The following is an 18,479-nucleotide window of genomic DNA, read 5'->3' as shown; positions in this document are numbered from 1 at the left end:
CTCTGGCTTCTCCTGCACTGTCAGACATGCCAGGTAGCTTTCACACACACATACTGCAGCAAGGTTGAAAAATAGATTACGATGACAGAGTAGTACAAATCACCATAGAGCAGCACAGTGGTCTGAGCAGTAATAAACGTGCAATTGCTTTCACTGTAACTGATGGCCAAGATAGCAGAGGTTGGGGAAGGAAAAGGGGAAAAGTCTCTATTATCCAGCTGAAGACAGTCTCAGCTTGCTAAAACAAGGAAATGTTACTTCTTTGTCTTGCTTGTCCCAGTGTGGTACCTCAATACGTTATTACACCTTCACTAAGAAAAACAAGGGAAGCCAGAGTGCCTGCTTAGACCACTAGCATGAAGGGAGATCATTCTGAATTCCCACGTGTTCTGATGTAAACGCAGCGTCTACTCGTTTACTACTGAGAGTTACACACCGACAAAGCAGCACCCTGAGCCTCTCAGGAATGCAGCATGTGCCAAGATGCCACGCGATTCACTTTTTACTATCAATGTTATTCTTTCACCATCTCTGGCAAGTAGTTGCACTTTAACGCTAGCAGGAGCCACCGCCTCACACAGAGACAAGACCTAGATGCTCAGCAGATCTCCAAAAAAGCAGCAGCTCCCACTTCACGTCCCTGCCCAGGAGGAGCAGCTACCTCATGCGGGAGCGAGCTGGAACATTGCCTTTGCATGAGAAAGCAGCTCCTCAACGTGACACCACACCTCTTCCTTTTCCACCTCTTTGGCACTAGTTCTATCTTTGTCGTGTACTAGACCACACATACTGACTTTTGCAGGAGCACAACCAAGATACTTGAGCAGAGTATGAAGTGCTTATTCTCATTCCAGTGAGTTTCTGTTTATAAGCCTTTATTATTTAAAATACACGGCTTCCTGCTTGTCTGACCCCAGTTCACAATGAAAACCTCTACAGTCAACCATGGACTGCCACACCTTCTAGGTATTCTCCAGATTCTACTCAGAATTTCTTCTTCCACACTCTTTACCTCCCACTTTCACCGCTAGATAGTTCACATCCCAGGCAAGATCTTAGAAAGATTCCTCACTTAACTATATTAGTTTCATATTACATCTTAGGTACACATTAAATACTTCTTTGAACAGAGTGGTCTTCATTTACTGGTGCTGGCAGTTTAAGCGGGGCAAAGTTTTATTTCCAACATATGGCCAAGTGCTTCTATATTCCAAAAGAGTGCTTATCATATTTAGGTAATATCTGTCTCTTCTGTGTTAACTGTTATTTTTTTCTTTTCATTGTTTAGTATATACAACTAAAAAAAACCCCTATGGCTACTCCTCATTGCATAAGAATTTACCTAGCTGCACATCACACTGTTACTGTACAATGACTGCTCACATAACTTTCCATTCCTGAAATAATGTCAGCTGGGGAAAAAAAAAAAGAATAAAAAAATACAATGGTAATATTATTTACCTAATCAAAGAAAGTAAGTTTTTGTGGGCATCCAAAGAAAAAAGGCTTCTACTGATACATCCATATTTTACCACAAAGCCTGGATTCCACAACAAACCAACTGCTAAAAACATATCTTCTCTTGAAATAAAACCACTGTCTACAGCAAAAGTACTCCCTACTAATTCTCCCAGTCTGCAAAGACAGGCTTTTTTGTGCATTCCAACAAAACAGAAAACCAATGATAGCCCCCAGAACTGGGAATTGTGCGAGGACAAATCCTAACCTTCAGGAGAAATTCAACCCCTTGACATGAGGAATGCATATAAAAGACAATGTAAATTCTTACATGAAGGTTGTGTTGGTTTTTTTTTAATGGGGGTACAACATGCAGAAAAATACAAGCCAAATTGTTTTTTACATACTGCCACGAGAGAAATTTACCTGTGTTGTTTTAACAGATCTAATTTTAAGGTTTGATTCCAATCTTTCATTCAATTTTGAAAGTTCTAAATTTTAGGTTTTACAGAAAATCTGAAAAATAAAACTCTTGCTTTAATTTACTAAATTGTTTTAGTTCAGCACAGTATTATAGAAAAAATATCAGAATCATGATATGGATCAGAATTTCCCCACTTTTTTTTTGCAAAAAAAAGTAGAGGCAAGATTGAAACAATCTTCGAAAGAAATCAAATTTAAGCAGCCTTTTTTTAAGAGAAGACTTTACTATGCATTGACTCATAAGCAAATTCACGCCTGGTGAGCAAACCTCTCCTCTGGGACCGACAGCTGCTGGCTTGGTACATCTCCGTTTGACCTGGAAGATCTGGGCTTCAGCTTGTTTGCTGGGTATTGGAACCGCCGTTTGCTCACATCGTTACAAGTTCAGGCATTGCCTCTTTCTCAACAGCTGAAGCGTAACTCACGTCCAAGGCGGGACGTGTCAGCTCCTTCTCCTGTTCCATCCCTCGCTGGTGTCCTTTTGAACCAGGCAGGGAAATGGTACTCCCTGCTGCAGCCTTGGCTCTGCCTCCCACCGCAACGCCGTCACCGCAGGAGGAGGCTGGGGCAGAGCGGGACCCATGCTGCCAGCGCGGGGCAGCGGGCCCGGGGACCAGCGTACATCAGGGATCTGCAGAGGTCAGCAGTGTAGGACGAACAGTGAGGGGAGAAGCGGGGGAGAACCAAGAGCTGATCGAAAAGAGGACCGAAAGCCCCAAAGAGTCAGGCTTGTTGCTCTGCATCCTGCTGGAAGGACGAGGGGTGCAGGTGACTTTGGGTAACATCAGCCTCCCTCCTCTTAGTGATAACGGCCGTGCCTCAACTCAGCTTCTGCGATCGAGAGGCGACGCGGCGAGCCTGGCTTTCTGGGGCCCTGGACTACACAAAGCCCTTGGTCTCCCTAAGCTGTTTTGCCACCCTCAGCAAACATCTGCCCCAGACGTGCCCTCAACACCTAACGTGCCTAGAGCCAAGCCTTGGGTCAGGGCCTCAGGGAAGTGCCGAGCTGAGATTTCAGCTGCTGCATCCTGGAAGAGCAAAATAAAAAAAAGGATTACATGCAAAAGGATTACATCCCAATAGTCAGCTCCAGCCTCCACGAACTTTTAAAGCTGGAACTGGAAAAGAGTGTCTAATGTGAGCTAGTGTGACTCCTCCATCCCAGCTATGGTATAATTACATCATTCTGCTTGACAATGTGACATAGAGGGGGCAATAAAATACCCATTTCACAGTGAGGCCGGTATGACATGGCTACTATGGATGGTTAGGCTACTTAATTTACGTTTCAGAACTCATCTGAATTCATTAAGCATTTCCTACTGTATTCAGCCTTGCTATAGATAGCTGCTTATAAAGGTTATAAGAAATAAACACTTTAGGCATGGGCAATTTATTTCTTCCTTCAACCTGACTATCTTTTGTGAAATTGTGTGCTATAGAGCAATAACTACGGTATCTAATTTATAGAAAGCATGAAAACCAAAGACTTCAAACTGTTTCAGACTCGTACAGAGTTGCAAATATGCTAGAGGAAGAATGAAAACAAACAAACAAAAAGAAAATGCTTAAGGCATTGAAGGTGCCCCAAACAGTGAAGATTAATGTTTTATATTGTTTATATATTTTTGAAGAATGCTTTCAAGAAAGCCACTTACCATTTTCTGTGCTTTTTGCATTGGAAAAATAATTAACCATGGGGTAGGATTTTTAAAGAAGACAACAAGATAAATATTTCCTGAATTCTTACAAAGTGAGAAGGTAAATATGTGAAGACTTGACTGGAACGAAATAGAATCCCTCAACTCTGAGTGCATTGTTTGCTGTCCTTTAAAAACAGGCTAAGCCAGTGTGCAGTTCATTAGTATTCTAATTGTCAAGTAGTGCTCGGTGGTTGTCTCAGGCTGTCTGATTAAAAATTAAACAAAATTAATTTTTTTCCATTGCCAGATGCACTGAAGTCTTTTTTTTTTTTTTTTAATTAAACTCGCTTCCCAGCACTTAAGATCACATGCCATTATAGTGGAGCAGTAACTGACCACACTTTGCAAGAGTAGATCACGAAAGACAATTTAATTCTGAATTACAGCGCAGAGGTTCTCTTCGTGTAACGCATTGCTGTTCTTCTGTTCATTTCAGCTGATCTTTGTGTTCTCCAAGGGTGAAAGGAAAACTGATGGGACTGTGATCACAGAGCATGGCAAACAGCTCCATGACCTACAACCAGCTATGGAGCACATGAGACAGCTTGTTTCCATCCCTAAATAGACTTTGTGCTTTGGTAAGGACGTTCCTGTGGACATGATCCTAGCTGCTGAACTGACGTTTAAAAGTAACATCTGGGCACTAACCACCTAATATACTCTATTCCAATTATACATTTATCTAGCATAAAACTGTACCAACAGATGTTTCCCTGAATCATGCTATTAATAAATATAAACGGAATGTAATGTTTCTATAATGCTAAAAAGGATGACCCAAAACCTGAATTTCTGGACAAAATCTCAAGACCCTGGGGTACATTTTCAGGCACATGACTGTGGGTCATCTTCTGTTTGAGTTACCCGAGTAAATCACTTAAACCATCTTGTGCCTTTGTTGCCTGTTACTAGAAAGGGGATCCTTCCTTCTCTCTGTTACAGTTGGATGGTATGCAAATAAAATTAGTCGTGTTATGTGTACAGACACTGTAGTTGTAGAGGACAAAACAAATTCTATATTCAGAATACCAAGATTAACAGGACCCAGAACATTCCCAAGATACAAGAAAAACATGCAGTTATCATTTTAAGCTACAGCCAACTAGAATAACATGTCAATCAGTCTGATGAAGAACAAGAGAAGAGTCGTTAGACTCAGGGTTTGACGAAGATTAGACCATGCCCTCTTGTTTTATTTGTGTTAAGTATGCTGTCAGTAACACTAACTATAGCATTTGTAAAACCACCTTAAAAGATGGAAGCAAAAGGAAAAATAGTGAACATGCTAAGGTTGCATTAACAAATGTATCGAAAACTTCAGAAAAAATACTGAATGAACCTCTGCTAGTCTCCAGCAAGACAGAACTACTTGTTGGTTTGTAACCAGGCTCTCTCATGCTGGGAACAATGTACAAAGGCAAATACAAACTATGCCAATAACATGATTGATTTAGATCTTTTTACATTTTGGAATTCTCATGACAAAAAATGATTGGTGGCATCAAACCAGAGCTGAAGAATCACAGAAAATTTTTTAATACAAATAAATTTATGCTCTCCTCCAGAAATTTTTGAGAGGTGTCAGGGACTGCTATAATATTCCCCTTTCTTGCAATATTTCCATGTGGCTTCTCCATGTTCTTAAGCGGTTGCAGGTACACAGCCAGAGACACTAGAGTTGGGTTCACTGTAATTTTTTGGGTAAGATTCAACTGAATTCTTCTTGCCCTATGAATATGTTCATCTCATTTGCAAGATTATGCATAAAAATTAAAGACAAAGACTGGGAAATTAAATTAAACCCCAAATTTGTTCCCTTGCAACAGGGGCCATATTCTTATGAGAAGTAAACATGTTACCTGCAGCGGTGGACTGGAGCAGATGGAGGGGAAAGCAAGAGAACGAATTAAAAGAAACAGGGCAATTCATTCCAAGTCATTGCATCTATATGGATTTACAGCAGATGGGGCCGTGAGTCTGGGTTAGCATGTATTTTCTTAAAATCACTTTATTATCCTTTAAAATTTGATCTGAAAACTGTCAGACCTTTCAAACTTAATACTTGATTGTCAGAGTCCTTCCTGTTTTAACACAGAAAGTTTTCAATGCTCAAAAGCTTCAACGATAGCCCACACAATCTAGAAGAGAACAAGATCAATAATATGACGTGGTAATAAAAGTTTCTTCCACTGTAGACTAGCAAGAATAACACTAATAATGTTGTTGCTGCTTAGTAAAAAAAGCTTCTTCCCTTTTCCTCTGCACTCACCCCAAGTGTGAACAACCTTGGCTGTGCTGGTTTTGAATGCAGAGTAATGGAACCTCATGGCCCTGTACCAAAAGGAGAATTTCTATCCCCCATGCTGTAGAAGTTTTTGCTTTATACTAAAAAAATTAAAAAGTAATGAATTTTTTTCTTTTTTTTTTTCCAACTGAAGTCAAAGACATTGAATACTGAGAAAGATTGCCCTTTGAGGTATAGGATATTTTAAAATAATCTAAATGTTGGCAAGATGCAACGTTAAGATTCTTGTTATGAAACATGCAGAAGTACAAGAAAAAATTAAGTACTCTTCCTTACTATTAACATTTGCTTAGGTATTCTTTTCTATTTAAACAGACAGTGTTAATGATTATTCTCCAAAGACTTAAACACAAGCCTACCTAGTTTCACGGATTCATTGACCCTAAAATTGCAAACCTCAGCCTGCACACCTCGGTAGGAGAGACGTAACTATTTTACAAATGTTGTAGCTAACCTAACAACTGCTGCAGCCACAGCAAAGGTTTCGTCATCATCAGGGAGCTTTGTATCAGGCTCACCGTTCCCTGGTTGCACTTACATAGCGACGGCAGTTCTCATACATGCCCCAGACAGGGTTATATAGTTTCATAATCCAAATGCACACACGTTTAATAAGCCTCTCAAAAATTATTATTTAAAATGTGGAGAAGAGCATAGCTCTAAGTAAGGAAATGGTCATTATGCAGGTCGGATTGCACTCCTAGGGAAGACAGAGAATCGCTGTACGACATCATATCAAAGACATCTAACTCATACTCTTCCTCCATGAAGAAATGCTTCAGAAGTATGAAAGAACATGGCCAGTTCAGCAGTATGTTCAGTTCCCAGCAATCCAGAGTACAGAGTTCCACCATGAAAATTATCTGCTCCGAGAAAATTTTTTTTGTTTGTTTTAAACTTGCTATCTTGTATTTTCATTGGACACATTGCGAGAAACAGAGAAAGACTCCTTGCTGTTCATTTTACTCCTCAGCATTTATTTCTCTTAGAACAATTCTGTTTTATGAGCTGCATCCCATAGTTGCAAAGATAGTTAATATATATCTGGGGATATTGCTAAGGTTGAAAAAGTTTTCTGTATGCGTGTAGAGAGGATTAAAGTTTGTCTTATCCGTTCTTCCATTTATTCTACCTTCTCCCAAACTTTTCAGATCAAATTCTTCTCAAAAATTACAATAATTTGGAAACAAGAATTTACAAACACCACCAATCTGGAACGCAAATTACATTTTTTAATCAATTAAAAAAAGCTGACTGAAATGCTCTGCCTCCTGTTGAAGCGTGGATGCCTCAAGTGAGCAGCGATTCGAATATAAACTGTGAAGAGTTTAACAGAGCAGCTGTGGACTTCAAAAGGGATTCAGCGACCATGGATGCTTGCAGATAGGTGCTTACAAGGCCTGGTGGGTAACTGCCCACACATTTTTAAAGATTGCCACCTGAGATCCTTTGGTAGAGTTTAAATAGGTGATGTATCAGGCTCAAAGTCAATATAGTATTGAAAGGCAGTTGAAAGGGATTTTACCATGGAACGATTAACAGCAATTCGCACAGGATATTTAGTGGCAGTTAATACTTGTAGTCTTACAAAATGCCTTAAGTATGAAGAGCTGTACTAAGGTAAATGTCCTAGTGTTTGGAGTTAAACTTAGCTCTATGAACTTTCATGTCTAAATGTAAAGTATCTACCAGGATCAAAATATTGCAGGTTTTAAATTAAAAGCATTCTTTTCTGCAATAAAATAGTCTTGGCAACTTAAAAAAACTCCCAACATTCAGCAGCTTTAAACTGCCCCAATGTCACCTACTATGCTTAAACGTTGTATAATCAACAGCTGAGTAATCCAAAAAAGCAGAACCCAACCATGCCAAAACTTAAACTTCACCCAGCTGTGACTTCATTCCCCAGGCTGTGACTTTGCGAATTCTTTTTCAGGAGGTGAACTAAAGCGAACGGTGCTGGATTTGTAGTAAAGGGCACCTCTCTAGCATTACCATTTTTCACCAGAAACACCTACAGCTTCCCATTCCACCTATAAAGGAAACTGCCTACACTGCGGAGGAAGAACCAAGAAATATTGGCCTGCCCTGATGTTAAATCATTATGGCTATGACAGGCATTCCTACACATGATGCATGTGCAGCTGCAAATAAGGTCACCGCGTTGTTCTCCTTGGCAGTTAACAGTATGTGCTGAACATCTCTGCTTCCCTTTTGAATTTACACTAGCTTCACTCCCTTAAAAATTAGATGAAAAATTTGCAAAGTAATTAGATTTCTATGTATAATGAGTGAAGACTTAATTCACTACCAATATATTTCACCTTTCTGTGAGCTACTGTAGCAATGACTTTCACTATTCAGAGCTTTCCATACCACTGAGCTCCAAACTAATTTACAAACTTTGGATATTATTATGTTCTGTGACAGTAAATAATAGAAGCCCCAGATTTAGAGGTATGCTAGATCCAGGCTTCCCTTAAAACATCCACATTTTCAGATAACAATCAGAGCTGCTGGGCTTACCACAGTCACAGTGTATGCACAAACCAGGTCAACACGGTGTGTGCAGTTGGCCTCACGCACGCGATTCCTAACTATTATAATTACTGTGAAATCACAGAACACCTGGCAGTGTATACGCACACATTTCTGTCATCAGTTAGCGTAAATCAGTACGGCACTGATAAAAGTCAATGGCAATGAGCTTATTTAAAGCAGATAGGGACCCAGTCTCAAAGAACCGAACTCTGCCAATCATATGAATTCATTTTAGCAAAGCAGCGCTGTGCCTTCTGAAAGAATCCTGTTAGTACTAGCTTAGCAAGAGCTTGGCGACATTTGGAAAATCAGGATTCAATTCACTTGCTTATTGCTGTAGTATGGCCTAGCAAAGACAGGGTTCACTAAGAGCTACTGTTGAAGACAGCTTAGTGAGAATGTGCTGATAAAAAATATTATTTAAATAATCTCACTACGAGACAGCATCTCTCATCATGGATGCTGGCCAAGAGCTTTGAATATTTTGTGAGTTAGTGCAGCCAGAGGCAAAAACAAACCCAACAGTCACCGGGAGGATTTGTGGGGCTTCCCCTGGTAGCTTCCCATCCAAGTACAATGCATACTTTGTGAGATCTGATACTACATGTGGCAGGGCTGCTGCTAAGAGGGTCACCATGGGATTATTTTAATGTTCACTGAAATGGAAGCAATTTATTACATACTGCAGTAGCATCGCTTTCATTCAAATTATAAGAGGTTGCAAGTAGCCTTTTAAATCTGCTTTGCCTTTCCCTCCGGTACCAGCTTACCTTCAAGCTTCTTGGAAAGTAGATGCTCTGTGAAGCAGGCTTCGGAGGTTACACTAAGAACAGAGCATTTAGTAAGTACCCTGTTGACCTCCCAGAGCATGCAGGGTTAGAAACATACATCTGCATGCGTAAATTGGCTTTCCCCAACGGCCTAAGAATGGGATGCATCTGTGGAACAAGTTTTGCACTTACTTGAATATTATCATAAAACATTTACATGATTTAATTAGATTATGTAAATGCTTTACTCCGATTTGAAGCTTTGAAAATCATAATGTCATGCTCTAAATTATGCAAGTTTTGAAAATGCTTTTCACAGCAGTAGAAGCGAAACCACAAGTGAGACAGTCCTGCCACATGCCTTTCTGCTGTTCTCTAGTCACCAAAGACCACACAGACCACATTACTGTAATTCTGACATTTTCTATTAACGTTTTCTGCACATAGTTATTTTGTGCCCCAAATCCAAATTCAATCTGGAAAACATTTTGTGGTTTATATCCACATCCCAACTAAGCAGCAGATTTTTTACAATGTCCTCCCCACCATTCTCTGACACAGCGTGCACTTCACGGCAAGGAGATCTCAGCAAGGAGATTCAGATAAGAGTTATTTGTGGAAGCATCCTCCTAACTGCTGAGCAGTGAAAAAGGGAAGTAGGTAAAACCTTAGCAAACATTTTTCTCTTAAGTTGTTACTTCTATTGTACTTCTGGATAGGGTAGTGCTGCCGCAAGACTGAGAACATGTCACTAAGAGATCCTGCACTCCATAGGACATTCTTCAAACTATACAGAACAGGCATTTATACCATCTACAGAAATAAAGTTACAGCAGGTAGGGATGGTACCCAATTATCTGGACACAAAAGGAACCACCATTAGAGACAACCATCATGAACTAATTCCAGGAATTAACAGGCACTCATGAAAAAGCCACAAGAATTGGGTAGCTGAGTTTTAGCAGGGCTTCATTATTCAGAACCACTTATTCTCCAACACAAACTGAGTGCACCAGCTTCATCTTCAATACAGCTGCTTGATGTGCCTGAAACACCCACATCTGATCTAATCCACCACAGAGATTGACATAATGGGCTCTAAAGCATGTACCATTTTATATTAGGGTCACAAATCTTTCTACGTAGTCAGAATACCTCACCCCCAAATCCTACTAGTGCCCCATGTTCTGACACCACCACCCTCAACCTGAAGATTATAGACAGGGGGAAAAAAAAAAAAAGAAAGGAAATAAACTTTAAGTTTATGAAAAGTCCTAAGATGTTTGAGTTCCAAGGCAAGGGAACTTTGAGAATAACAGCTCAGAGTTTTTTTTTTTCTTCAGCCATGGGTGACCAGAGAATAGTTCATATGCAGGCCAGGATATGTCATATGATTGTCAGTATATCCATGCTGGGGTAATGCCTATCTCTAGTGGCAGCCTACATTCCTGCCTCACCATGGAATAAACCTGTCCATTTTTATCTTACACAGATGAGGACTCTGGGGAAAGCTGCGCTCTCAGTTTGTCATCTATGGCATGCTGCCCAGCTTTGGTTATGACTTCTGAGAAAGCTGATGAGTTGTGAGAAAAGGCTGTATGAAAGTCTGTGGGGAAAAGCCACACAGGATAAACATAAAATTACAGACAGAAGGAATACTGTTGTGGTGGGAAACATTAGCAGCTCAAGGATTCAATAGGGTAAAGACACCAAAATGTATAAAATCCTAAAGGGATAAACGGAGCTGGAAGACAGCAACTCTACAACAGAGGATCTGTCCCAAGCAGCACAAAGGACAACTCTTCCCCAGTCTGACACCTTCCTGGACAGCAAAATTCCCTTCAGGTGTCTTACCAGACATGGGGAATACACCAGTGCTAGTCCCAGTAGCTTGTTAAATTTTCGCCTGTATCCTGCTTGCAGAGTCTCCTTGCACATTTCAAAAGATACCTGAACTGACTAACACAGAGGCAAACAGAAGCCATTGCCTTTTCCCACGTAACCTCCCCTGCTTGCAGCTCTCAGATTATTACAAATATCTTGCTTATGACAACAGGAAGACATTTGTCTGCAACATACTTGCTCCAGTTGCTCGCTGGGCTCTGCTTGCTAGGCTTTCCCATTCTCTTCTGACCTCAGCCAGTCATCACATCACCCTGTCACCTGCTTACCTTCCTGTTTTACAGCACCACAACCTCATTCTTTTCTGGCTATGTAGGAAAGTTACACAAGACGAATGATAAACTCGTAGGGACAAGTTTGTTTTTACAAGTTTCATATACTGCTCTTCAGGGATGCGCGGGAGCTCCCTTCTGCTGTACGGGCAGAACTGATGCTGATCGCCACTCCAGAAATATTCACAAAGCCTGGAAGTGAAATAATCACAAAACTTGTCATCTGAAAATAATTTGCTACAAACAAATGTAAAGAACAATGCCCCCCTCAACTGAGCAGTAAAGTGTTTTTCAAACACTAAATAGTAAAACTCTCATTACCCCGCACAGCAGACAATATCCCACAATGCATAAAACAGAACTGACAGCCTCTGTCGTGGGCAATACCAGAAGAGCTTGAGGTACTTACTCTCCGGTTCTGATGGGTCTTAAGTCAGCTCATAAGGCTGCCATACAGGCCTGGCAGAAAAACTAAGTTGCTCTTAGTCCAGGTTGCACAATGTCTTTCCTGTGATAGGAATCCTTGAGATGAAGCTCCCAATCCAAAATTGCACCCTCCTGTGGTTATCGGAGAAAATAAATTGAGCACAGCTGACTGAAATTATTCTGATTCAATTATTTCATGAACACTTCAACTAACCACATTTATCAGCCTCCTAAACTCATAAATCATAGCAATCTCTGTTGGGAAATTCGAAATTGATGCGGCCCTGCCTGAATCGGAGAAAGCAGTAGGCATCTGACAGCCTTGAGGAGCAGCCTTGTGTGAGTTGATTGGAATTTCTAGCAGTATTAATCTTAATAACCTCAGGTAGCTTCCTCCCCGCAGCCTATGTCTTTCTGCGCGAGCAGTGAGGGAGGGAGCACTGCAGCAATTACTCCCTCGTTCTCTCCAGCTGACTGTTTCCTGATGAATACGAACACGTCAGTCATGCTCAGCCTCCATCCACAGCTCTTCTCAGCCCTCAGCAATGACCAGTCCAAAACCTGTAGAACTTCTATTGTGATTTGAGCCTTGAGGTGTAGGACATAGCAATAGAAACCAGAATACCTTCTGATACAGCAGCATGAAGAGACTTAAAAACAAAAGCAGCTTTTCCCTCTGTCTCACAAGTGCCTATGAACTGCAACAGGAAAGTGTACAGCATTTATCCAAGTCATTCAAACAAAAGACTGAAGATATTCAGAGAGCGTTAACACTGAAAATAGATGATTAAAACACAGATCAGAAATAGGCATCTATCTAGGAAACTGAATCCAAGTAACTGTCACTCACATCTGACAGGATGATCAGAACAGTTGCTGAAGCTCTCTGGTATTTGCTTTGCGAAGGATTAAACAGCTCCCATTTCATTTGTGATTTTCCTAACAGAGTTTCCAATAATAATATGTCTACCAGATTTCTCCCATTTTACCCGGATTGACTTATAGAAAAAAGCGCAACAGCATCAAAGTATCTATGGCTCCGTCTACCTACCAGCCGCTCAGCAGGCACGCATGCACCCACGCCTAACTCTTTTGTAGTTCCAAATAAATGTATTATGCAGCCACTCTCCCAAGGATAAGGAAACATTCCTAATTTTAAGAAGATGCTTTCTTGTTTGTGCTGATGTATCACTATCCTGAGTAGCATAATCGTTTTTCGGAAGCAGTTTTAGATAGGTAACTTCTGCTTAAAAATACTGATATGTGTATGCTGAGACATGGCTGAAAGTACTCAAGTGAGAGTTTTACCCCACCAGCTGCATGCTGGAAAACAGATCATTCTTGTTCACAATCTCTGAAAAGTCAAGTTGCAGGTATTCTCTCTCTCCCCTGCCCCGATTTCCAGGCACAGAGTCAAAGGATGCTTCATGACTTACTTTAGCAGAAACTCTTCCCCATTGTAAGAAACTAAGGGAATATGTTTGGTCGGTTGTTTTTTTTTTTTAATGTGTGTTTAATACAAGTTAAATTTACCATTATATCCTACGTTCCACCCATCCTCTTTGGAAAACAGAGAGGTAAAAGGGAAATCATACAAACATTTGGATTATAATTCTGCCTATTCTGTGTAACACAATGGATAATCCACACTTTGTTGCATGGGTGCAGTCACATAATTTCTGATATTTGCTAGTGTTTTGACTGGTGTTTATGAAAAAAAAATCTAACTAAAAAACCCCAACCAAATAAAACATTCATAATTTTGCTAAGATTTCCTCACTCTGAAAAATGTTTCCTTACCCAACTCCGTGCACTGCTGGTCCACAGAGCTCCAAATATCAACACCATTTCTGCTATTTCCAGTCTTCCTTGTCTTCTCAGTCCTCTGCAAATTTTTAGAAACTGGCAGTGGTTCAGAGAATTTGTCTGCCAAGTCTATTACCACCCCAGGATTCAGCTCATCTAGACTTGCCGATTAGTATGTGGTATCTTTGGGTTTTCCAAGGTTTCCCATACTCCTCTAAATTCATTCTGTTTAAATGCTTTTCTATAGTTCCTCCTGCCAAAATCCTGAACTCAGGGTGGCATCAGAATAAATGGACAATTTGCTGAGAAGGTATATTAGAGGTCCTCCCTGCTCAGCCCAGCTGCTTGGCAGCTGTTGCTACAGCCCCAGGGCAACAGCAACCCACATATTTGCCATGCGTCTCCACACGGGGAGCTTGGCTCCTGGATTTAGTAAGACTCATTCATCTCTCTCTCCCCAAAGCTATCTTCTGTGCTGGCACACTAAAACCCCTTTACAAAGTTGGGGCTGCTGCAGCAAACCAAAAGCTGTAGCATCAAAACAGGGGGGCATTTTCTCAAGAACAGCTCAAAATTCTTTTGCTCTAAGGTAAGTCAGGATGTGCCTCGGATACTTTATTAATCACATGTAATATCTTGAGTTATTCTCACTAGGACACTCCCCTGAAGTCATAAACAGGGGGATAAACAGCGTCTGTCAGAAACAGATGCTTTTGCAGATCTAACTAGTGTGACTCAAGAAACAGCCTGCTCGAAATTTTCTTGCTGCCTCTCAGGGTACTGCTCCCTCGGGTTGATTACCTAATCTGATAACTTTGCACCGAAATGGACTGCAGCTGCTCACACATGCTGCTACAACCCGACCTCTGAAAAGAATAATGACCAGCCAAAAATCCTAACCCCTTAAAACCTACAAGATCGGACTAACAACTAATGGATCAACACAAACTTGACAGCAACCATCCTGTATGAACCATCTCCAATATCAGAACTAAAATGCCACAATATAAAATGGCAATTCTCTAGCACTTAAATACGTTAACACACGGAGATTAACATGGAAGAATTTTAAGGACCTTTAATATCATAGCCAAAACGAACAAATACTTTTTTTTTTTTTACTCTTTACCCCTGTATCTTTTTCTTTACTTCATTTACTGCCAATTTCTTCAGTCTTTCCTATTTCTGTTTCCCAAACTGATCTTTCCCTGATCTTGTCTTTTTCAATTCACTTTTCACTCTGTATTTGTCAGCCTTCCTTTCACTTTTTCTTCTCCTTTGTCTTTTTCTCAAAATCTCTGTGTGTTATTTTCTTCCCACTTCGCTAGCTCCTCGCTGACCAATGTGGCAGGTGGAATGAGCAGAAGCAACGTGCAAATTGTTCTGGAGAGTATCCATGGCTTCACACTCGGCAGCTCCCTTTATGGGAAGGCCAGGCTTCTTTAAAAACTGATTTGCACTTTTCTGTCACTTCACTTGCTATTCCAGAAATCATAGGCTTTCCGCTGCCTCAGAATGGCATTCATGCCACAGGCTCCGCAACAAAGTTTTAAGCACTTCCTTCATATCCCCTACAAAAAAAATAAATTACAAACAAATAAACAAAAACCAAACAAAAAACCCAGCCCAAACCTTGACATCCTCTGTGCGGCCAAACAGCAGCTCTATAGCATTATGACACTGCATCCAAATACTGATCTTAACAGTTATTACCTACATTTCATTGCTTTAGTTATGTCAAAGGCACATCTACCTCATGGTGTCTTACCACATCAGACCATAGTCAGACAATACTATTGAAGGCTATCTTAAACAAGCTGCAGAATTTCAGTGTCAAACACTGCAAGAGGTACCAGGCTGTAAGATTTGGGAATTCTGAATGAAGAGACAAACACAGAAGTAACGCTTTCTGTTGTCAGCTGGAAAATACAATAGTCAGGCAACTTAATTCTTTACAAAGCACTGTTTTCAACTAATTTTAGTGTTGAGCATAATCTAGATCATGTGGCTTCTTATTTCCATGCACATTTGTGAAATGAAAAGGTATGAGATAACAAGAACAGGTCTAGAGCAAATATCAAGTCTACCCATGCCATCCATTACATGTTCTTAATTCTAATGTTGACAAGAAGTTCATTAATTTCATGGGCTTCAGTACAGGTCCGGATAATTTTAGCACTGACATCACAGGCAATGTCCAGGTCAGTTTTGCTTTTTGGTGGTTGGTTTTTGTTTTGTTTGTTTGTTTTTTAAATTTGAAGTTAGCATCATTTTTAGTTCAAGTGAAACAGATTATTTTTTGTTTTGTTTGTTTGTTTGTTTTTTTAAATTTGAAGTTAGCATCACTTTTAGTTCAAGTGAAACAGATTATCTCAAGCTTCTCATCAAATGGCCAAGACTTGTATTGACTTTGGTCAGCTTCATTTAGATCATGCTCAAAACCTTTTTAAAAATATTAATTCCTTTCTCCTTCAATAATTCACTTTCTGTGGAATAAAAATACCATATCTCAAGCATTTTTGTAACTCCATACCAGACACATGTATTAGATTGGTGACAAAGAAAAGATTTTCAGCACCAAATCTGCAATAAAACAAGTTTTTAGACGGCAACATTGATAACCTGACATTTTTAAGGAATACCGTAATTCACTTTTTCAAAACCAATACCTATCAAAGCTTCTTACCTGGACACAGTCTGCAACAAAAGAAAACTCATTTAAGAGGTGTTTGTTTGAAAACACAACAATTATGTGCTTACCAATGTGGGTATGTGACTGTATAAACAGCATTCTCTGTGAGACATTTACAGTGCTGTGAGATCAGTTAGACCATGATTTGAACTTCCAAAGTGGTGCTGGACTCCTTGCTGTACAGCAATCGGCTTGTCTCCTCAATCTTACTGCCAAGGAGTGTTTTGCAACAACGCGGTTTCCAGAAATAATACTGACATTCTCTGAGAAATTAATCTGAGACACGAATGTTTTCTGAAATCCCCTAAAACACAATTTACAACCAAAGTAAACAGTTGTGCAAAAGAAACATGCAGGAGCAACATGTGGTCTCGGCATTAGAGAACATAATTATTTTTAACTTCTATTTTCTACCTTTACTAGCAAATAGCACATGCCCAGGGAGGTAAGTAAAGACCAGACAAGCACACAGGGATTCTCTGCCAGTTTTCTTTGTAGTGTCCAGCGATTCATGGCTCAAAAGGATTTTCTAAGCCAGAGATGCTGCCTCTATATTTAGCAGCCTTTAACGGATTCATCTTTCAAGTACTGGTTCAGTTACTTTCAAGTCACCTAAACTGTAACATTAATGAGATTTTTTTTTTGTTTCTTTGGGTGGTGGGTTGGTTGGGTTTTTTTTCAGGGGAAGGGGTTGTGGAAGAGCGATGCCATAGCTCACCTGTACGCCTGTGGAGACCACCTCATTTTGTATGCTTTGAGCCACCACCTGCAGATTCCATTTAATAACCTCTAGTTCTGGTAGCAGGAGAGACAGTGAACAATCACTCTCTATTCATCCTCCCCCTCTGCCACTTGTGATTTTATGGACTTTTATCATTCCCACTCAACCATCTGCCTTTCAGTCTATTTAGTTATCCTCATACAGGTGTTGCATGCTATTCATCATTCCTGTCACCCTCCTCTAAAATCTTTCCCAGTTTTACTACATTGAGTTGAGATGGAAGAAACCAGGACTACACACAGAATTCAAGATGCACATATGCCACAGATTTATAAGTATTAATTATTTAATGGATTAACAATGGTTTATTTTCTTCTCTGTTTGATGACTAGTAATTGCCAAGATATTAACTACAATTTTAACCTCTATTAAGCTGACATTTTTAAAGATCTATGAAAACCCTAAGATCTTACTTCCAAGTAGCAATAGCTATACACTGGTGGTCCCCAGTAGTTGTGTAAAATGACTGTTTTCTCTCATATCTGTTACTTCACATTTCCTGCACTGAATTTCATGTACCATTTTATCATTCAGCCACTTTGTGAGGTAAGACCCTTCCATAATTCTTCAGTCAGTCATCTTTGCTACTCTGAACAGCATCTGCAAACTTTGCCATATTTCTATGCAGCCCTTTTTCCAAAAAGGTCACGAGTACACTGTAAAGCCCAGGCCTAGGCAGAGATCTTTGCAAGACTTCACTGGCAATTTCTTTTTGCCATGAAATGTGATGATTTATTCCTGCTTCCTCTTTCCTATCTTTTAATCAGTTATTTAACCATCTTTGAACCATTCCTCTTCTCCAGCAGCTTGCTGTCTCTAACAGCCTGGGATGAAACCTTGTCAAAAGCCTTCCCTTTCTGAAGGTCATTTCCATACTGCTGCGAGTGCCGTGCATGTAGCTCAGATCCCGCTTTACAGACAGCTGAAAATGATTAAAACTTGACCTTCCTGCTCTCTTGATTCTACTGTAATACATTTCATTCAAATTTGACCTGCTACTGCCTTCCTTCCCAGTGTTCGTCCCCTCTTTTCTTTCCTCTTGAGTGATACTATACACAGTTAACAAAAGTAAAACAAAAGAAAATATTTCTTGATAGTATTTGTTTACAGAGCTTTCCAGCTCATAACTTACAATATTAAAGGAAATACAGCCACATCACAATTAGTCTGAAACCTGTCCCGCATTTATGTTAAAAATAAAATCCCACAGTGTTACGTAATTTCCCGTCACCTTCGCACTGCAAACCATATACATTAACAGACAATGAAGTTTCATTACATCTTTATTGCTAATGTGAAGAAAGTTTTAAAGAGTTCTGCTGCATACTAAAGATATACTG

Source organism: Phaethon lepturus, unplaced genomic scaffold (assembly GCF_000687285.1).
Source record: "Phaethon lepturus isolate BGI_N335 unplaced genomic scaffold, ASM68728v1 scaffold8023, whole genome shotgun sequence".
Lineage (NCBI taxonomy): Eukaryota > Metazoa > Chordata > Aves > Phaethontiformes > Phaethontidae > Phaethon > Phaethon lepturus.
This window is presented reverse-complemented; position numbering follows the sequence as displayed.